The 23,393-nt window shown below is 39.1% G+C and overlaps 1 protein-coding gene across 10 annotated transcripts in view; it reads left to right on the forward strand.

Annotated features, from left to right (window-relative positions):
• Positions 1-14,303: 14,303 nt before the first annotated feature.
• Positions 14,304-23,393, forward strand: part of LOC111910015 (uncharacterized) — a 45,075-nt gene continuing 35,985 nt past the window's right edge. Inside the window, exons 1-3 of one of the 10 annotated variants that reach the window (XR_008224264.1) lie at positions 14,312-14,837; positions 15,130-20,936; positions 21,770-23,184. The gene's annotated coding sequence lies outside the window, so the exon portion shown is untranslated. Of the gene's footprint in view, positions 14,838-15,129; positions 23,185-23,393 lie in introns of those variants that run through there. The other 9 variants (XR_008224265.1, XR_008224272.1, XR_002856427.3 and 6 more) reach the window with 9 other exon arrangements.

The following is a 23,393-nucleotide window of genomic DNA, read 5'->3' on the forward strand; positions in this document are numbered from 1 at the left end:
AGACTGAGCACCAGGCCAACTTTTGACTCCACAGCTGAGCCTCCAAAGGTCACCCATGTCATGATCCAAATAACCCACTAACTTCCTCCCTGTGACCATTATCCCGGCCCAGGGACGCACAAGTCACAAAATTCTCTTTTCCTCATGCAAGAAAATACAATCTCACCGAGGATCGCCTCAACTCTGATCTCTGGTTTCTGTTGTGCATCTCGCTGCATCTCCCGACAGAGACGGTGACCCCAGTCTCGCCCCCGGTTCAACACCCAGGCTCCAGAACTCAATACTAGGGATACTCAAGCCCAAAACTCTTCCACATCATACACTGATCGGAGATCATTCCATCATCACATTCTCTTGCCATCTAGTGAGTACTACGGCTCCCCGCAGTATCACAACACCCTCTGACTAGTGAGTACTATGGCTCCCCGCAGTATCACAACACCCTCTGACTAGTGAGTACTACGGCTCCCCGCAGTATCACAACACCCTCTGACTAGTGAGTACTACGGCTCCCCGCAGTATCACAACACCCTCTGACTAGTGAGTACTACGGCTCCCCATAGTATCACAACACCCTCTGCTTAGTGAGTACTACGGCTCCCCGCAGTATCACAACACCCTCTGACTAGTAAGTACTACGGCTCCCCGCAGTATCACAACACCCTCTAATTCCACTAGCTCATGATCCGCAGACTATCACAGGCAGCTACCCATACTCGACTCGAATATGCATCACAGACTCTGGAGGCAATCGACATATCAAAATGCCCACCCTTGCGAAGGTCCACTCTTTTAATAATCTCCCTGGATGCCCATACTCGAAGGGCTCCCACTAGATCCGTAGATACCTGATACACCACAAGTCGCCTCAACTCCAGATTCACGAGTAACCCCGAGATAAAGATATCATACCCGGATACCTCGGAATATCCCAACCGAATCATCACAAGATCCTACCATAACCACTGATCTCCTGCCCCCAAGCATCATATAGATACAATAATATATTTTCTCTGAACCCCATAATTAGATCTACATCTTTCCCAAAATGCAACTTCAGTGTATCCAATTTCTCAATTGGAATACGAGAAAACGCTAGCGCTACGAAATACGCTGATAATTCTCCAAAACCCTTTTTCCCACTGCTCAAAATCCACGCAAGGATACGCATACCGACCCGGGAGTTGGCTGCCCAATCATTCTCTAACAACACTGACCACTACCAGGTTCCTGACCATTAGACACCTGCCGTGGAGACATTCATCCTTCTCAAACAAGTACCTCCCGCATTAACTCACTCTGACCCCCTTCCCTCGATCACCGACATCTCTGGTCTCATGATTTCTTACCGCAGATCTCTATACTCCACTTATAACTGCTCTTGGCAAATCTCTACTTTCTTACATACGGTACCCGGTTCTCCCCCACTCAGGGTTCGAACCATCACTAATTAGCACACAACCAACCCACAACTATTTTCACCAGCAAAATCGCACCTGCCCCTGGAAAGTGCTACACAACGCTCGATAATCCCCTTTAAGGAAATCAATCGATCTCATATACTCTGAACCTCTGATGGACTCCTCAAAAACTTCTCGACACGACTGCCCCTAGTCGTTCCAAATCTCGTACCAATCTAGCACCAAACAACTCAACTGCTCAATAACATCTCTGGCTCATAGACTGAACCACAAAATCATCATACCCCTCACCTCAACTCATCAACCATCGCTCCCACACCGGGATCATCCCAAGAACAGAGAACCACTCCCATATTCAATACCCAACATAGATAGAAAACTCTCTGCACTGCTAAACTCGACTGGACTCCCCACTGATACCTCTACAATACGCCCTACTATGCTCAAATAGGCGTAACATGGTCCTTGACTATCTCAGTCCCAGCTGACTATCTGCTCATGGTAAATCACTGTCTCGCAGCACACATGCTACCTGATACTCTGGGAGAAATCATCATCAATAACGACCTACAGGGTTTACCCCCAAACCCAAAACTAAAACATCAGGCCTCTCATGTTCCGCACACGAACATAAATAGCACCACTCACATAGAAGGTGACCTCTCCTCTATCGACTGATTGCTCAACTCAGACCGAAATTCTCCTCTCCCTCTAACTCCTTACTAAAATACTCTGATAAGCTCTCGACTTCCCTCTCGAGGGACGCCTCTCCAAACTCAATCATGGCCTACAGGCCTAAAACCCATAGCGTCCAATCTCTACCTCATCAATCGTCACCGGATAACTAGAGAATCACAAGCATCATTCACTACGAACCATGGTACTCATCCCATGACATCTCTTCTCAATATGCTCCGGTGTATGGTACCCGAACCATAGCATCACTCCTCCATCTGCTCCGATGTATGATACTCGAACCATAACATCACTCCTCAATCTGCTCCGATGTATGGTACTCAACCATAACATCACTCCTCAATCCGCTCCAATGCATGGTACTCGAACCATAACATCACTCCTCAATCTGCTCCGATGCATGGTACTCGAACCATAACATCACTCCTCAATCTGCTCCGATGTATGGTACTCGAACCATAACATCACTCCTCAATCTGCTCCGATGTATGGTACTCAAACCATACATCACTCCTTAATACGCTCGTTAGAACCTTCAGAATACTCCCTGTATCAAGTATGGGTCCTCTGCTTTCAGTAGTACGGGCCCATACTACCTGCCACATCTACCCATACTTTCCACACGGACTATCCCGGAGCTCCTAAGTAGCTGCTCGACCTTCTCGTTCACCAATTCCGTCGCGCGCTCGCTCCCCAGCGAAATTCTCTACTCTGCCAGTGCACTCATCTGGCTAAGGTTACTCCCTAGGCTCTTCCCAGATTCTCACACTTCTCTGCCATCAGCTGCTGAAGAGCTCCTAATGATGCCAGCCATCTACCTCCTGAATATCGTCATATTCGCTTGGTAGCTGACTCCCATCACCGAGAGTTCCACAAAGCACGAAGCAAACAGCATTCGAGCATCGAAGAATATATATATATATATATATATATATATATATATATATATATAACTCACTCTGGGTGATAACTCCGCTTGCTTTGCTTATCCTTGGAAGTACCACCGAACTCTGCAACTCTTCCCCTCGCGGGCTCTAACTATTCTTTCTCCAAGTACCACAGTACTCATCTAGGTATCTCCCCTAGATTACTCCTCTACTCAAATCCCCTAAAGGATTCCAATCAAATATTCTCACTCATCACATACTCAAAAGCACATCGCATATCACAGCAATTCCTAGGCTAAGGCATCACAAATCAGGCCACTCTAGCCCTAAGATATGGAATACCTAGCCTGTCTCTAGCATGCAATAATATCTCATAAAGTGCATCATAAATATCTCATAACACAAAAGTAAGGGTATTTTGGGAAATCACCGTTCGGGCTCTGGCTGATTGTACACACTTCTCTTTCTCGTTTTCTCTTTGAACTCTTATTCGCTTTATAAAATGATTTCTTTGAAAACTTTTCTTACTTCCTCAGTTTGAGTCCAGAATTACCCGAAGGCGCATCCGAATCCCTCAAACCAAGGCTCTGATACCAACTTGTAACACCGAAAATTTCAAACAATTTTTTTCATTTAAAAATAATCGTTTAATTCTTAGAAACACTTGTTTAAAATCTCATTCATAATCGAATTACAAAAACATGACTCCATTTCAATTGTATAGAAAACCAGGATCCTCAAACATGACTCTTTCTGTGGTGTGTACAATCAAGCCGGTGCCGTCCCGTGATACTGAAAGAAACCTGCAACACAACATAAAACAAAACACTGTAAGCACGAAGCTTAGTGAGTTCCCCAAAATACCACACACATAACATATATTAGCCGCTCGAGGCTATATCTCTATGGGTCCGTGCACCCAAACTCTATGAACCCTTAGGTTCTAACTCTGTGAACCTTCCGGTTCTAACTCTAGGAACCCTTCGGTTCCAACTCTGTAAACATGCACAACATAAATCACATAGAAATAATGCAGTACAACACATAACATACATAACATACAAATACTCTGTCACATAACTCTGGTTACCTACTCAAGGTAAGGTATAGTGAGAAGGCTCACCTGGCAAGCAGAAAGCAGATATCCCCACACTTAAATCTCGAACTCGCCACCGCCTAACACGTAAGGCAAATACTCTCATGAATATAACTCTCGAGACTAGAATCAAGCCTCTCATGGCACCCTCTTAAGGGTAAAACACTATTTTACCCCTCTCTTGGCCCAAAGGCCACATCGCTGACCAAACCCTAAAAGTCAACGGTCAACCCTTGGTCAAAATCAAAGTCCTCAGTCAAAGTCAACCCCTGACTGACCCTACTCGCCGAGTCACCCCGAGACTCGCCGAGTCCAACAACTCTAAGTCCACTCGCACACAACTCACCGAGTCATCCCTTGACTCACCGATTCTCGACTCAACCTGGGAATATCAGGACCCTTCGACAAGACTCGCCGAGTCTAAGGCTATCATCAACCTACTCGCCGAGTTGTTCTTCCAACTCGCCGAGTCCCAGCTCATCTTCAAGCAACTCGTCGAGTACACCCATGTGACTCGCCGAGTACCATCGGTCTGAATCCATTCAGAAGCATTCCAGGCCATGCAATTGCTCCAAAACATAGATCTAGCCTCCTACCACTCATCCATCACATAAAGTGGCAAACTTTACGTGAATCCAAAGAGATCTAGGCCATTTGCACATTGGGCTAGGGTTTGGGGACATGATGGCTCCACAAAACACTCCAACACAGGGACTTTCATGCTCTCTGATCCTTCTCCATTCCAGATCTGAGGTAGCAACCTCAGATCTAACCTCTAGACTTCCAATTACATCCATAGACAAGTTCCCACAATTCCCAAAATGAAGAAACAACATAATAACAGCCCAAGAACGAGATATTACCTCCAAGAGATGCCCCAACTGCAATGTAATTCGAACCCAAGCAAAGCCCCTTGCTCCAAGCCTTCAATCTCCCAAAAATTCCTTCAACAATTACTTCTCCAAGCTCCAATCCACTCAACAATGGTGCTTCTCCGCGATTTAGGGTTTTCTGAGGCTCAAGGGGTGATAAGGAGGTTGGGAGGAAAACATAATGTTCTTTATATAGGGCTCAACCCCGAGAATTAGGGTTTTCTCCAATCAGCGCCTACTCGCCGAGTCCTCCTCACTAACTCGCCGAGTCGGCTACTTAGCACGCGACCCAGTCGCGACTCTACTCGCCGAGTCCATCCATGGACTCGCCGAGTCACTCTTTCACAACTTACTCTTTTAGCCCTTCAACTCTAGTCTTGATATTTCGGGATGTTACAATTCTCCCCCACTTAAATTAGGCTTCGTCCTCGAAGCCTATGGCAACTCGACTCCAAAATACTCCCACGACGCGCCACCTGGCCCTAACTGGACCAGGTTCCTCAAGCATAACCATCGAACTCGAACTCACTTCCTCTTTCCTTGCGGTGTCCTGACCATTGTCTCAAACCGGGCACCGGCTGTACCCTCTGATAATCACACTCAACAATCGAGAATTACCCGAGATGCATCACTGCTCCAAATCTCAACAATCGCTCGACCCATAAGGGCTAGAAAGCCATGAACCATCGGATCCCCGATCCGAATCCCACTCTATCCATTCCGTGCTGACAGAAAGAACCACTCTTCAATCTCAGAGCAACTCCCACGAGTTCTCCTCTTGCAATCACATACGCATGCTGAACTTTCCCAGCACCCTCAGTTTGGGAGAAACCCGATGCATTGATGATATCCTCCAACATCCCCCCAGGATGAACCACTAGTACATATCCAATACCCTGATCAGAATCAAGCTGGGAGTCCCAGACTCCCTCCCTGCATCCATCTTGAGACTCTTGGCTCTACTCCCGCAGAACCCCTTCCGCGTCCTCAACAGACATCCCAACATGATGTCATTCCATACCACTGTCACAGACACAGTGTTCAACCACCATACTCCAAATCATCCATTCTCACTACTACTTTCACTTCCTTGAACCAACACTCCCCCCCCCCCGGGGGGGGGGGGGGTTACATACCTTTCTCTTCCCTTACCCAGGGAAACCACTAGCCAACCTTGCCACTACTCCATGTACCACACATGCTCTGGATCTGCTCGCAAGGGCCCTCGGGTCCATGCGCTACCTCTCCCCAACAAATGAGGGTCCGACACCTCCTCCCATACAACAGCTCAAAGGGTGGCATACCAATGCACTAAAGATGGCTGTTGATATAGGATAACTCAACCAAGGATAAATATGTGCCGCAACTCCCTCCGAAATCTAATACACATGCCCGAAGCATGTCTTCGAGCGTCTGAATCGTTCGCTCGCTCCGAAGTGTCCTCAGACATCATCATGATAAGTTCTAGCTCATTTCTCATATCCCTCTTCGAGACTGAGCACCAGGCCAACTTTTGACTCCACAGCTGAGCCTCCAAAGGTCACCCATGTCATGATCCAAATAACCCACTAACTTCCTCCCTGTGACCATTATCCCGGCCCAGGGACGCACAAGTCACAAAATTCTCTTTTCCTCATGCAAGAAAATACAATCTCACCGAGGATCGCCTCAACTCTGATCTCTGGTTTCTGTTGTGCATCTCGCTGCATCTCCCGACAGAGACGGTGACCCCAGTCTCGCCCCCGGTTCAACACCCAGGCTCCAGAACTCAATACTAGGGATACTCAAGCCCAAAACTCTTCCACATCATACACTGATCGGAGATCATTCCATCATCACATTCTCTTGCCATCTAGTGAGTACTACGGCTCCCCGCAGTATCACAACACCCTCTGACTAGTGAGTACTATGGCTCCCCGCAGTATCACAACACCCTCTGACTAGTGAGTACTACGGCTCCCCGCAGTATCACAACACCCTCTGACTAGTGAGTACTACGGCTCCCCGCAGTATCACAACACCCTCTGACTAGTGAGTACTACGGCTCCCCATAGTATCACAACACCCTCTGCTTAGTGAGTACTACGGCTCCCCGCAGTATCACAACACCCTCTGACTAGTAAGTACTACGGCTCCCCGCAGTATCACAACACCCTCTAATTCCACTAGCTCATGATCCGCAGACTATCACAGGCAGCTACCCATACTCGACTCGAATATGCATCACAGACTCTGGAGGCAATCGACATATCAAAATGCCCACCCTTGCGAAGGTCCACTCTTTTAATAATCTCCCTGGATGCCCATACTCGAAGGGCTCCCACTAGATCCGTAGATACCTGATACACCACAAGTCGCCTCAACTCCAGATTCACGAGTAACCCCGAGATAAAGATATCATACCCGGATACCTCGGAATATCCCAACCGAATCATCACAAGATCCTACCATAACCACTGATCTCCTGCCCCCAAGCATCATATAGATACAATAATATATTTTCTCTGAACCCCATAATTAGATCTACATCTTTCCCAAAATGCAACTTCAGTGTATCCAATTTCTCAATTGGAATACGAGAAAACGCTAGCGCTACGAAATACGCTGATAATTCTCCAAAACCCTTTTTCCCACTGCTCAAAATCCACGCAAGGATACGCATACCGACCCGGGAGTTGGCTGCCCAATCATTCTCTAACAACACTGACCACTACCAGGTTCCTGACCATTAGACACCTGCCGTGGAGACATTCATCCTTCTCAAACAAGTACCTCCCGCATTAACTCACTCTGACCCCCTTCCCTCGATCACCGACATCTCTGGTCTCATGATTTCTTACCGCAGATCTCTATACTCCACTTATAACTGCTCTTGGCAAATCTCTACTTTCTTACATACGGTACCCGGTTCTCCCCCACTCAGGGTTCGAACCATCACTAATTAGCACACAACCAACCCACAACTATTTTCACCAGCAAAATCGCACCTGCCCCTGGAAAGTGCTACACAACGCTCGATAATCCCCTTTAAGGAAATCAATCGATCTCATATACTCTGAACCTCTGATGGACTCCTCAAAAACTTCTCGACACGACTGCCCCTAGTCGTTCCAAATCTCGTACCAATCTAGCACCAAACAACTCAACTGCTCAATAACATCTCTGGCTCATAGACTGAACCACAAAATCATCATACCCCTCACCTCAACTCATCAACCATCGCTCCCACACCGGGATCATCCCAAGAACAGAGAACCACTCCCATATTCAATACCCAACATAGATAGAAAACTCTCTGCACTGCTAAACTCGACTGGACTCCCCACTGATACCTCTACAATACGCCCTACTATGCTCAAATAGGCGTAACATGGTCCTTGACTATCTCAGTCCCAGCTGACTATCTGCTCATGGTAAATCACTGTCTCGCAGCACACATGCTACCTGATACTCTGGGAGAAATCATCATCAATAACGACCTACAGGGTTTACCCCCAAACCCAAAACTAAAACATCAGGCCTCTCATGTTCCGCACACGAACATAAATAGCACCACTCACATAGAAGGTGACCTCTCCTCTATCGACTGATTGCTCAACTCAGACCGAAATTCTCCTCTCCCTCTAACTCCTTACTAAAATACTCTGATAAGCTCTCGACTTCCCTCTCGAGGGACGCCTCTCCAAACTCAATCATGGCCTACAGGCCTAAAACCCATAGCGTCCAATCTCTACCTCATCAATCGTCACCGGATAACTAGAGAATCACAAGCATCATTCACTACGAACCATGGTACTCATCCCATGACATCTCTTCTCAATATGCTCCGGTGTATGGTACCCGAACCATAGCATCACTCCTCCATCTGCTCCGATGTATGATACTCGAACCATAACATCACTCCTCAATCTGCTCCGATGTATGGTACTCAACCATAACATCACTCCTCAATCCGCTCCAATGCATGGTACTCGAACCATAACATCACTCCTCAATCTGCTCCGATGCATGGTACTCGAACCATAACATCACTCCTCAATCTGCTCCGATGTATGGTACTCGAACCATAACATCACTCCTCAATCTGCTCCGATGTATGGTACTCAAACCATACATCACTCCTTAATACGCTCGTTAGAACCTTCAGAATACTCCCTGTATCAAGTATGGGTCCTCTGCTTTCAGTAGTACGGGCCCATACTACCTGCCACATCTACCCATACTTTCCACACGGACTATCCCGGAGCTCCTAAGTAGCTGCTCGACCTTCTCGTTCACCAATTCCGTCGCGCGCTCGCTCCCCAGCGAAATTCTCTACTCTGCCAGTGCACTCATCTGGCTAAGGTTACTCCCTAGGCTCTTCCCAGATTCTCACACTTCTCTGCCATCAGCTGCTGAAGAGCTCCTAATGATGCCAGCCATCTACCTCCTGAATATCGTCATATTCGCTTGGTAGCTGACTCCCATCACCGAGAGTTCCACAAAGCACGAAGCAAACAGCATTCGAGCATCGAAGAATATATATATATATATATATATATATATATATATATATAACTCACTCTGGGTGATAACTCCGCTTGCTTTGCTTATCCTTGGAAGTACCACCGAACTCTGCAACTCTTCCCCTCGCGGGCTCTAACTATTCTTTCTCCAAGTACCACAGTACTCATCTAGGTATCTCCCCTAGATTACTCCTCTACTCAAATCCCCTAAAGGATTCCAATCAAATATTCTCACTCATCACATACTCAAAAGCACATCGCATATCACAGCAATTCCTAGGCTAAGGCATCACAAATCAGGCCACTCTAGCCCTAAGATATGGAATACCTAGCCTGTCTCTAGCATGCAATAATATCTCATAAAGTGCATCATAAATATCTCATAACACAAAAGTAAGGGTATTTTGGGAAATCACCGTTCGGGCTCTGGCTGATTGTACACACTTCTCTTTCTCGTTTTCTCTTTGAACTCTTATTCGCTTTATAAAATGATTTCTTTGAAAACTTTTCTTACTTCCTCAGTTTGAGTCCAGAATTACCCGAAGGCGCATCCGAATCCCTCAAACCAAGGCTCTGATACCAACTTGTAACACCGAAAATTTCAAACAATTTTTTTCATTTAAAAATAATCGTTTAATTCTTAGAAACACTTGTTTAAAATCTCATTCATAATCGAATTACAAAAACATGACTCCATTTCAATTGTATAGAAAACCAGGATCCTCAAACATGACTCTTTCTGTGGTGTGTACAATCAAGCCGGTGCCGTCCCGTGATACTGAAAGAAACCTGCAACACAACATAAAACAAAACACTGTAAGCACGAAGCTTAGTGAGTTCCCCAAAATACCACACACATAACATATATTAGCCGCTCGAGGCTATATCTCTATGGGTCCGTGCACCCAAACTCTATGAACCCTTAGGTTCTAACTCTGTGAACCTTCCGGTTCTAACTCTAGGAACCCTTCGGTTCCAACTCTGTAAACATGCACAACATAAATCACATAGAAATAATGCAGTACAACACATAACATACATAACATACAAATACTCTGTCACATAACTCTGGTTACCTACTCAAGGTAAGGTATAGTGAGAAGGCTCACCTGGCAAGCAGAAAGCAGATATCCCCACACTTAAATCTCGAACTCGCCACCGCCTAACACGTAAGGCAAATACTCTCATGAATATAACTCTCGAGACTAGAATCAAGCCTCTCATGGCACCCTCTTAAGGGTAAAACACTATTTTACCCCTCTCTTGGCCCAAAGGCCACATCGCTGACCAAACCCTAAAAGTCAACGGTCAACCCTTGGTCAAAATCAAAGTCCTCAGTCAAAGTCAACCCCTGACTGACCCTACTCGCCGAGTCACCCCGAGACTCGCCGAGTCCAACAACTCTAAGTCCACTCGCACACAACTCACCGAGTCATCCCTTGACTCACCGATTCTCGACTCAACCTGGGAATATCAGGACCCTTCGACAAGACTCGCCGAGTCTAAGGCTATCATCAACCTACTCGCCGAGTTGTTCTTCCAACTCGCCGAGTCCCAGCTCATCTTCAAGCAACTCGTCGAGTACACCCATGTGACTCGCCGAGTACCATCGGTCTGAATCCATTCAGAAGCATTCCAGGCCATGCAATTGCTCCAAAACATAGATCTAGCCTCCTACCACTCATCCATCACATAAAGTGGCAAACTTTACGTGAATCCAAAGAGATCTAGGCCATTTGCACATTGGGCTAGGGTTTGGGGACATGATGGCTCCACAAAACACTCCAACACAGGGACTTTCATGCTCTCTGATCCTTCTCCATTCCAGATCTGAGGTAGCAACCTCAGATCTAACCTCTAGACTTCCAATTACATCCATAGACAAGTTCCCACAATTCCCAAAATGAAGAAACAACATAATAACAGCCCAAGAACGAGATATTACCTCCAAGAGATGCCCCAACTGCAATGTAATTCGAACCCAAGCAAAGCCCCTTGCTCCAAGCCTTCAATCTCCCAAAAATTCCTTCAACAATTACTTCTCCAAGCTCCAATCCACTCAACAATGGTGCTTCTCCGCAATTTAGGGTTTTCTGAGGCTCAAGGGGTGATAAGGAGGTTGGGAGGAAAACATAATGTTCTTTATATAGGGCTCAACCCCGAGAATTAGGGTTTTCTCCAATCAGCGCCTACTCGCCGAGTCCTCCTCACTAACTCGTCGAGTCGGCTACTTAGCACGCGACCCAGTCGCGACTCTACTCGCCGAGTCCATCCATGGACTCGCCGAGTCACTCTTTCACAACTTACTCTTTTAGCCCTTCAACTCTAGTCTTGATATTTCGGGATGTTACACAAGTGATTGCTACCTCGTCGCTCCCACGAGTGTAGTCCAAGTAGATCCAAATTATGCATGACCACCTGATAAATTACCCAATAGATCCTCAACTAACATCCTGGTTTGAAGTTCCTGAACCAATTCCCAACAATGGTAACCAAACTCCTAGTAAACAACCCGCAAAAGCAAACATGGATCCATGATTGCAACACTTAGCTAGCAAGTTCCGATGTATAACTAAGACTTCCAACAAAGCAACATTCCACCAAACACATGATCAAAAACCAATTGGCCACTAAACCTTCAATAGTCCACTAATGCTCTAACACATAACCTTGCCAAAACATACTACAAACCGAGACTTAGAGTCTCAAACACATAACTATCGGGTCCAACCCACATCATCCATAAACTCAATGGTTCACGATACGTTGTGAAACCATCTAACCATTGGGATAATAACTTCAGTTCAATATTGTTCTTGATATTATCCCTCCATGGACCTGAAGACTCACGACCAACACCTCAGTGGGCCTATAGGAATTCGACCATCATCTCACCGACCTGTTGGAGCCCAATCAACATCCCCTACCACTCTTTCCAATTGGCCGAACACATCCTGCCAACTATCCAATACATTTTTACCGATAAGGCAGTTACTGATGACCGACCACGTCCTTACTCACATATTTCATCACTTCCCACGTCTTCTTCATGTATCAACAAAAAGGACACAATAGTCACCATGACTCTCAACATTCACCGCCTTCTCATGTCTCCTCCAGGGTTGTGATGTACATGGAAGAGATGTGGGAAAAATTGGTCGTTAAAGATAAGGGAATACAAGTCTCCAACCGGAAACCAACTGTCAGTCTTGTACAAGAACAACGTTTCCAGAATAATGACGCAACAATTTTGAAATCCTTTTTTTTTTATACATTAGATGCCAACTGTCAAAATTAAACCCGATGATCAGATAGAACTCCTTTCAACCGAATAAATCAATCGGTCACCAGCCTCTATAACCACTCCTTGGGTAGAAAACGATCATTTTGTCTAACCTCATGCAACATCAGCTAATGAAGAAGCAATGGGTCTTGTTGATAGACAGTACACCCACCTATTGTTTACTGTCTGAACGTTGTGCTATGACATAACTCTAGCTTTCTACCTGTTAAACGGTATGATTGCTTTTACCTTATCAAAATTGGTCTTAGTATTCATTGACTCATGATAACATTGCAACATTCGTTATACACGAGCAACCAAATCAAAACATGAAAAATTGCTAAGGTAATTTGACTAGATTTAAAAAAAAAAAACTAGATTTTTCACATGTAATTATACATTTAGCAAATGAACATATGCTAAAATGTACGATTACCTACTAAAATACCCTGCCAAATCCTATGATAACTGATTTTCGGGCTAAAAACAATAAAACATAGATAGAGATAAAAAAAATCTAACCGACTGTGTTGTCATTTCAAACTATTTTCTTTAAAGAGAATTTTATAGTGCTCTGTAAAAATGTAGCGTAAAAATGAGAAAAATGATTTTTCCTGTTTTTTTTATCCTCCAACCGAATCAGCCCTTGGCGAAAAGATTTTCACAGCCTATCCATACATATTCGTAGTCAACATGTCTAAAAACTATATAATTATACACAATGTTCTAAAAACCGGTTTAAACCGGCTGGTAAAATCGATTGGACCGGGAACCGGATAAATTAGTGGTTCAACTATCATTAGTTTTATGCCTATTTTTGAACTAGAACGAACCGTCAATTTTTACAAAAGTCCGATTAAATTACACCGGTTGAACGGCCTAAATTGAATAAAACACATGAAAGAAAATTATTTTGCATAACAATTTTTGTGATTTTCTTTTCACATTTATTTATATTTCTTCAAATAAAAATATATAGTAAATGTTATAAAGTTTTTTGATGCGTTTGTATTTATCTAAAACTATATTTTGTTTCGATATTATATTTTATTTTCATTTTAATGTACGTAGATTGATATAAAACTTATGATTATGTGTTATTTTAATATATTTGAATTAATTTACAACTTGTTTTTATATGTATTGTTAATATTTGAACTTGCGGACATCAAATTCTTGATTTATGTATGCATGTGTAGGAAAACATTTTTTTTTATAGAAACCGGTTTACCCTACAGTCGAAAACAAAAAGTGCAGTATTTTTTTGAATATTTTGAAAACTTCGTTATGTTTTTTAAGTTATTTTTCTATTTACCTGAAGTAACCGGTTACCATAATGTTTATTTGTACTAAAAAAACAACAATGATATTTTTTGTATAGAAGAAAAACAACAATGATATTTTTTACTAATGGTTACCTTTTTGTTTACTAAAAAAACAATAGTATTTTTTATACATTTTTATAACCGGGTAACATGATGATTATATTTTATATATTAAAAAAGTAACAATGATTTTTTTTGGGTACATTTTGAGAACTTGTTTACCTTTTGAAATAATTGTTCTCTAAAACAGGTCTTAGAAAATTGACAGGTTATTTTCTAATAAAATTATTTAAGATCCTTTTTCTCGTCATTATCTATTTTTTGATTTATAAATTATAATAATTGCCAGGTGGTGCTACAGTGCCCGCCACCAATCGCTGCGGCGACGCCGCTTCCCCCAAATGAACTTTAAATCCTTTTCAAGCAAACTCGACCTGCGTTTGTGAATAAACTGAAATATATCGAACGGAAAAGTCTAGCATTTCATCGGTAGACTCGTCGATCATCTACATTTTTGGGAATGGAAGCTTAGTTTTCGAAGTGTAAATTGCAATCTGCGGGTTCCAGAAGAAACACCTTATGCTTCTGAAGAGTGCGAATTATCGAATATGTCTTCTTAATCAATTGCTACTTTGCTACTCGTTCTAAACCCTCACTTCCGCGAAGGAAAACAAACCGATCGCCGATACGATTCCAATGCATATCCAACAGCTACATCTCAAGGCCGAAGAACTACAATCTCGACCTTCCAGGTATTCTTCCGTGAATCGAAATCACATAAATTTTCGGAAGTAAAGTGTCCATCATTTACTTGATCTGTTACACAACACATCGATCTACATTGTTTGAGATAATTTCTTATAATTACAACATAACATTTTATATCTTAATATACTGCAAGTCATTGTAAGCCACTAATCTCGATTTTGCTTTGAACCGAAAAAATCAATTTTTGGTCCTTAATTCATTTTGATTCATGGTTTATAACTCCTAAATCTCATTGACCCTATAAATGTTACTTATCGATACCAAATTCAACCACAGCAGGCATGACAAACTCCAGTGAAGCTTGATATCTGTCACAGAGAAACTAGAGTCAGGTCTACCCATGGGAAGTACTATCTTACAGGTAAATGTCAATATTCTGATCATCAATTAATTGACTATTATCTTTGCTGAATTTTTTGAGATTCATTGGTCTTCTAGCATCCTGATAAAGGTAGTAGGGAGCATACTAGGTAACTTTTTAGTTTATTTTTATATGTGAATAAAAAGTAAGCTGAATAGAAGTCTAGAATATATAACTTTTAGTGTCAAATATATGCCATTCAAGTATTCAACCATGTGGTAGTCATTATTGGAATCTAAAAAAGCTGTTACTTCCCTTTTTGGATGCTCCTCAAGTCCATATAGGCCAGTGATGTTTTGTCAGTAGATATGTCGATATTGCACTTATGGTGCATACTGTCTCCTTGATTCCAGCCCTAGAGTTTTAACTGGAGTTTCATCAAAATCATAATGAAATTTCCTGCAGTAAATAGTAATCTACTATTCAATCAAAGACATAAAGTTCATATAAAGGTTTCCATTTCACCAACATTATGTGGTTCAACTTCTCAATCATTATTACTATAAAGATTCCAATTCCACCTATTTTTTGTTCAAGTTTTTCTTTTTTTCAGTGACAACTTTTTAAAGATAACACACTAATTAATATGCAAATGACTATAGAATTATGATCCTTTTGGAATTTCGAAAATAGTACCAGTGATGAAGCTCAATTGTCTATCCATAAACTCATGAAACTTGATTCCAATCCTTGTTAACTTGTATAAATGACTGAAATACCCTTTCGAAACCTATTATTAACACTGCACTATGCTGGTTTCTTTGTTTTCTGTTGTTAAATTTATCTTTTTACCTAAAGATAGTCTTAATTCTTAAAGAAGTTTCATGAACAAGAAATTAATAAAAGGATAATTTAAATACTTTGAGAAGTACTTAAAAAAGCTTCTTGATCGAGAAATCAATTACATTCTAAATCATTTGATAGATTTAGAAGCCAAACAAAAATCTACAAAGTATGAAAATTTCACTCTAGATTGTGTTACAAATGTCATTCAAGTCATGATATAAGTCATTAGAAAAGAGTAAAGGGAAAGATTCCAAGTGGAGAGGCATTTTGGCATTTAATGAAATAAATTCCACTATTTTCATGATAATGCCAAGTCACCCTTGACAATGAACTTTATAAGTATCTTATAGTTGTTGATATAGTCCAATAATACATTATATCATCATGATTTTATAATTTGATTGGAAGAACAAATGTGGAATCTATTTTGATCCCATGTGATTATTATACTTTCCCTTACTTCATAGCTTTAAACATATTAAAATTAGTTTTGAACTATTTTAAGTATGTTTTATTGTGTAAAAACACTCCTACAAGCCTACAATAACATGAACAATATCCTAATAAGAAAAAGAATTAAAGATTGGAGATTTCTCAAAGTAAAATGCTTTAATAAGAAAAAAAAAATTGAAAATACAATGTTGTAATTGTGACTTTGACTTTGACTTTTGGAGTAAAAAGGCTATATTTAGCTTGTTGATTGATTTATATATTTATTTTACAAATTTACAAAGAGTCAAAGAACTTAATAACTACATTACACAATATAAACAACACTATGTCAGAAAGAAAAAGATTTTCTTATAACTTTAAGATAATTTACATCAATTTAGAATCAATTAAGTGGCTTTTTGACTTTAGTATTCGAATCAATAACCACTTAATCTCAAAGAATGAACTTTGACTCTTCCAAGAAACTTTGTTGACCCGAATTCCCAATTTTCCACTTCTTGCATCCCCAAAAAAGTAAAAAAAAAAAAGAAAATCCAAGTCAACTCCCGTGATAATTCGAGTCAATGATATGGAGGTCATGATTTCTTTTTTTGTTTTTTGTTTTTTCATTTTAAAATTCCTCCACTACCACACGTTGCTTTGAAAGGTCATTTTCGACTTTTCAAAATAATTATGATTTATATTTTTGGTCATAAGTCGAATATACCCTTTTGAAAAATTCTGTGGCCAGGAGCAAGGATTGCTAATGGGTCATAAGCCATTTTCCTCCGTTGAAAAGTCTCCCATGTTTGACCAAAGTGGGCCCTCCACTCATCTTGTGTGTGAAAATGTGGTAAATATTGTTTGACTCCTAAGTGGGCTTCTTTGCAGAAATCCAAGATTTTTTTATTCTGACTCAGTAAGTGTTGTAGACTATCTTTTCCTTTGGTGGATAAAGGATTTGCTTGTGATAGAAATGCCACTAAGTAGAATATATCTTCATCTGGTATTACTGCTGAACTCCTGTTGTTCCATCTAAAAAAAAAAGTTTACATAAGTTTCACTTCACCCCCCTGTAGACTTTTTCCTTTGCAAAACTACCCCCTCCGCTTCACTAAATGTTTTTTGTAAGGAATTGAATCTCTCAACTCGTGAAATTAGTTTAGAAAAATTAATAGTTTTACATTTTTATTTATTGTAAACCTCAAATTTATTTTTTTGACTGAAAAAGACCTTGTATATTTTTATTTTTTCCGAAAAAACCCTCAACTTTGTATTTTTCTTGAAAAAAACCCTCAACCTTCTAAATGCTTCTAAATAAACCTTCGGCTTTTTTGGTTTTTCTTGAAAAGACTCACGTTTTACAATTTATTTTGGAAAAAAATGTCTATAAGGGCCAAATTGGAAAAAAATAAAAAAAATACAAGGTCTTTTTTATAGGAAAAAAATAAATTTGAGGTTTAATCCGGGAAAAACATAAAATGTAAGGTCTTTTATGAGATTAACCCTTTTATCTATTGTAATTATATATAACTGAATTTTTGTTGTTATTTATTTCAGTATATAGTATAGGGTTAATCTTATAAAAGACTTTATATTTTGTGTTTTTTCCGGATTAAACCTCAAGTTTATTTTATTTTTTTCCTGAAAAAGACCTTAGATTTTTTCATTTTTTCCGATCTAGTCCTTTTAGTCATTTTTTTTTTCAAAAAGGTTGAGGGTTTTTGCGGGAAAAACTAAAAATGTTGAGGGTTTATTCGGAAACAGTTAGAAGGTTGAGGGTTTTTTTCGGAAAAAAAAAGACAAAGTTGAGGGTTTTTTCTGGAAAAAATGAAAAAACACAAGGTCCTTTTCAGGAAAAAAAAAGACAAAGTTGAGGGTTTTTTTTTGGAAAAAATGAAAAAACATAAGGTCTTTTACGAGATTAACCCTATATTACAAGGGTATTCTTGTCTTTCAATAAAAAAAATTGAATCTCACATTCCAATTCCTTCATATTCCGTTAAAATACGTAAACAAATGATGAATGTAATGTATATAATAACTAACAATAATAACCCAGTTCCATGCATTCAACATTCATCATTGTGTAATTTTATAAAGTAGAGGGGTTGATTTGCCAATCTGAAATAGTACAAGGGCTAAAAAAATTTACTTTGATTTGTTGACTGGGTAAACAAGGACAGGCCCATTGCTTGTATCTGCTAAAATCTTCCCAAAAACTTCATCACCAAATCTCTGAATTTTACTACTTGGAACAAGAAGATTTAGCCATGGATGTGGAACATCCCATAACCCTTTCGCTTGTAGTTTTATCTCTGCTGTATGTACTCTATCCAAAAACTCTATATACGTAACTTCAGTCATAAAAACAGTTGATGGAATATACCTCAACTCAGATAACATGCTCTCAATTTCCTGTTATCAATTTAAAATCACTAACACTTTAATAAATCAAAAATCAAAACTGGTTTGTATTTCGTTCACATTTATCTCACCTCATAAATCTCACCAGTGTTATCTGATGGATTGAAGTATTTCGCCAATTCAAGGCAAAAAAGGGTTTTTCCTTCCGACTTAAATTGACTTGCTTCATCATCATCTTTTGGGTTAAAAGATGATCTCCAATTATTGAGAAGACCTGTTCTGTTTATAATTACAAGTCCTTCTATGTAATCGAATGATTTTTTTGCTGATATTAATCGCTCTTGATCTCGAGTAAATGTCGAAAAATCTGAATACAACACTCTGATCCATTTCACCTGTTTATATTGGATTCAATTATTAGGTTAAAAAAATTAGTTTCTAAATCAAACCACAAAATTGCTCAAATATAATTCAAATATTCGGTAAACTTTTAGATTTTGAAAATTTCAAGGCGAATTTAAAATAAAAAATTAAAAAAAAAAAACGTAACGTACTTTTGCGGTTTAACCACTTTTACTTTATTTTTTCTGATTAAACCATACAAAAGTTTCCAACGTTTTTCCAAATTAATCATTTTGACCAAATATAGGTCTCACTATAATTAACAAAAAGTAACCATTTTGACCTGTTATATCATATATGACTATATCAAGTCAAAACAGTTATGTACGAAACCTTTATCATCAATTAAAAAAAAAAAACTATGTATAAATCCTTAAACCACAAACCCCCCCTTTTTTATTTTCCCATTTTTTTTAATTACATCAAAAAATAAACAAATTACCATTTCCGCTGCCGGTTCAAGTAAAATCCTTGCCCGTGTAATTATCCCAAACTGCCCAAGCCCTCCAAGAACACCATTAAAAAGATCCGCATTCTTTTCTTCTGAACACGTCACCACCTCTCCCTTTCCTTCATCATATTACATAATTACTCATTACATTTTCTAATTTTTATAACAAAAAAAAAATTATTTTTATATTTTATACAAACCTGTAACAACTTCAAGTTGTTGGACATTACTAATCTGAGGACCATGCCGAAACGCCTGACCACTAATCCCCGCATTCGACAACGTCCCTCCAACCGTCAAATGCAAATAATCAGTCCAAGATTTTGGCGCGAATCCAAACTTCAAACTCTCCTTCAAAATATTAATCCACAACTCCCCTCCCGAAACATCAACATATCCAAAATCAAAACCAAATTCAAATTCCATTTTCGGTTTCTTCAACGACTCCATATTCACCACAATCCCTCTGTGCGCCTGAGCCTGACCCTGAATCGAGTGTCCGTGCCCCCTGGCTGCAACCGTGAGCCCAGACCCAACCCCGAGGTCCCACACATGGCTCACGGTTGCAGATATGTCAGACACTGACTCAGGGTGCAGGACTGCAAAAGGAAGGAATTGAAATTGGTTTCCGTAATCTTTCGCCGCGAATTCGTTGTCGGTGAAAGTGAAATGCCCGTCGATACGTAAATCCGGGAGTGAAAATTGGGTGTTGGAAAAACAGAGGTTTAGTTGGATTGCTAAGAAACTTAGCAACATGATTGTGAAACTAATGCTTCTTATGAAGAATGATAAAGATCTCATTCTTTTTTTTTTTCTGGCTAGAAATAAAGAAAAGAGGAGGGGATTTAAAGAGATTTGATAAGGATCCGTGTGTAGACTGTCTCCTTTAAAAGTTTCTGACTCCCAAGGGGGTGCCTTTTTAGCTTCCTTTTTCATGGAAAAAGTCACAAGAAAAAAGAAAGATTTTGCAATCTTTGCACTTATTTGGTTACAGTTACAACCATATTTTTAACTTCCTTTTTACTATCTATTTGCCAATTTTTAGGAAAAAGATACATTCTTACATAGTTACAGGTGTCTAAAGATTAGTCGCGGTTTAGTTTTAGTTTTGATTTGCTGGAATTAAAATGGCAGTGTGGGGTCCACGAAATCATGCGAATTTCAATAAAGTTTTTGGGACCTCTTTCAACCAATGGTGTATGGACAATTGAAGTGATGACAGGTCATTAGAAGACATAGATATCTGTTGCCCATAATCACCCATATGCTTTAGTTTTAATCCAAGTAAGAAAGTTACATCCTTTTTTAGCATCTTACTTTTATATATTTTAACATGCTTCAATTTACTTGTATAAAATATTGCTATTTTACTTTTCATAATACAATACATTTTTTGGTTCTTAAGTATAGTTGAGTTCGAAAATTTGGTCCCAAAAAGTTTTCTCTTGCAATTATGGTCACAAAAAGATAGTAGTTTTACCTTGAACAGGGACCAAAAATGTTACAAGAACCTCAAATAAGCACCAAAATGTCAAAAAGAAAAGTTTTATGGACTAAAATTGAAAAAAACTCAATTATAAAAAATGTTATTACTATGTTTTCTTATTAAATGGGTGAAGTGTTTAATGTTCAATGCTTAAGAGAAATGAAAGCAAGAAGCTATAAAATTTAAGAAAGTACGTTGCTATTCCTTGGCTTTAATTCATTTAAAATTGTAAAAATAAAATGGTGAAGTTTGGGGTGTAGTGCTTTGAATGATGTTGTGACATATATGTGTTTTTTTATGGAATATTTAATGCTCAAAGTTGTCCATTGGATGCTAAGATCCATATCTTGTCCCTCCTTACCACAACACACTTGACCCTTTTTCCTTTGTGGGCTATGTTGTGTGAAATCTCAACCATCAAACCCTACTCCCATTTTGTGGTCCAAAACCTAATTTGACCTAATTCTCTACATACTCACCGACCATTGACAAAATCAAAACAAAAATAAATAAATATCTGCAGTCTGCAATGTGAGAGTTTCAGTTCCAATTAATTCGCCTCCTTACAGACACTAGGGGGTTACTGTGTACCTGATTGTAAACCGAAGAATAATTTTTTTGTGGAATTTAGGATGATGTGATGAATGTACAAGTGTTGATGCATAGGGTACAAGTGGAGTAGTGAGGAGTAAGGACATATCTTTGTGAATGATAAGGGGGACAAGTGGGGTGAGATTGTATGCCACTATGAAAGATGAGATTGGCTAGGTGCCCACTAATGGGGTCCTCTAGAAGTTGGTGATAATAACCATTAACCATAGATGCTAAAGAAAAAGAGTTGGTAGGATTTAGACTGATTTAGGATTTTGCTAATTAAGATTACTAGTAATCATGGATGTTTTATCTAATCATGTTACATGTCTAACTTTCAATTCATTCTACTTGATGTTGTTTTGTCTGATTCACACTCCATCAAAATCTAATTTGATTTTGATATCATCTCTCCATTCATGTCTCACATATCACACATTGTACTTGGACACAAAAATAAATCCATCTCTACCAAATCTTCACTTGTCTGTAACAGTCTATTTATTTCGTTATTCCTATTGTTACAACTTATTCATAAATAATGTTGATTTTGACTAATAAAGTTATAGGGTATTATTTTAAGATGATTTTGTTGCTAATAATATAACTGTTGGTTATCTCATGTTTATCTAGAAATTATTTTCTTAACTCATAAACTTTCTTTTCGTAATTATTACTTTATTTTAATGCATGTGTATGTCGTGCAAATGATGAAAGATACCATCCATATTCAACGGTGGCTTTTATTACCACCGTTTATTCATTAACATCATTTTTCTTATTCCCTTAGACCAGACATATTCCAACTAGATCCTCATCGACCCACATACATATATAAACACATACAAAACCATTAAAAAATATATTTTGTGATGTTAGTATAAAAATAAAGAATTGAATTATTAGTATATAACTATATATACAAATTTTGGTTTAGCTTAATTATATTTGAAAATGTAACTGATACCCGAATCCAATTGCATTTTGAGTTGGCCAGTTATTTATACGGATACCCTAATTACATAATTAAGAAAAATAATAATTACATAACTAAGAAAAAAAGAAGCAACCAAGACACTTTAGCAAAGAAACGTGGGGACTAGAAAGAAGAAGAAAGAGTAAGTGGACATATAAAATGAATAAAAAATGGCAACCAATTTGATTAATAGAAGCTTATGTTTATAGTCAACATATGCCATCAAATAGAAACGAAAATTTTTTAATATATCAACTTGTTTTGTACTTGAAAGATGTATGAAATGAAGCCTTGAAAAGTGAAAACTATAGTGAAAACCACGAAATCCCTTAAAAATGCTAAAAAAAAAACGAAAATTCTATAATTTATCATGGATGCCCACTAAAACTATTAAAATGATATAAGAAACATAATTAAAATTTTATAGAAGTTGGTGATTGGTGAATGAAAACAAGATGAATATTACTTATGATGGGAGTTTTTATAAAATAATATATATATATATATATATATATATATATATATATATATATATATATATATATATATATATATATATATATTTTGAAAAAAAATATCGGTATGGATGTAAAATTAATGAATTTTGATATATGATATTACTCTTTTTATATAATGAAATGTTGAAAGTTATGTGATCGAAATTTGTTCTTGTTTTCTAAGCTTTTTT

Source organism: Lactuca sativa, chromosome 1, assembly GCF_002870075.4.
Source record: "Lactuca sativa cultivar Salinas chromosome 1, Lsat_Salinas_v11, whole genome shotgun sequence".
Lineage (NCBI taxonomy): Eukaryota > Viridiplantae > Streptophyta > Magnoliopsida > Asterales > Asteraceae > Lactuca > Lactuca sativa.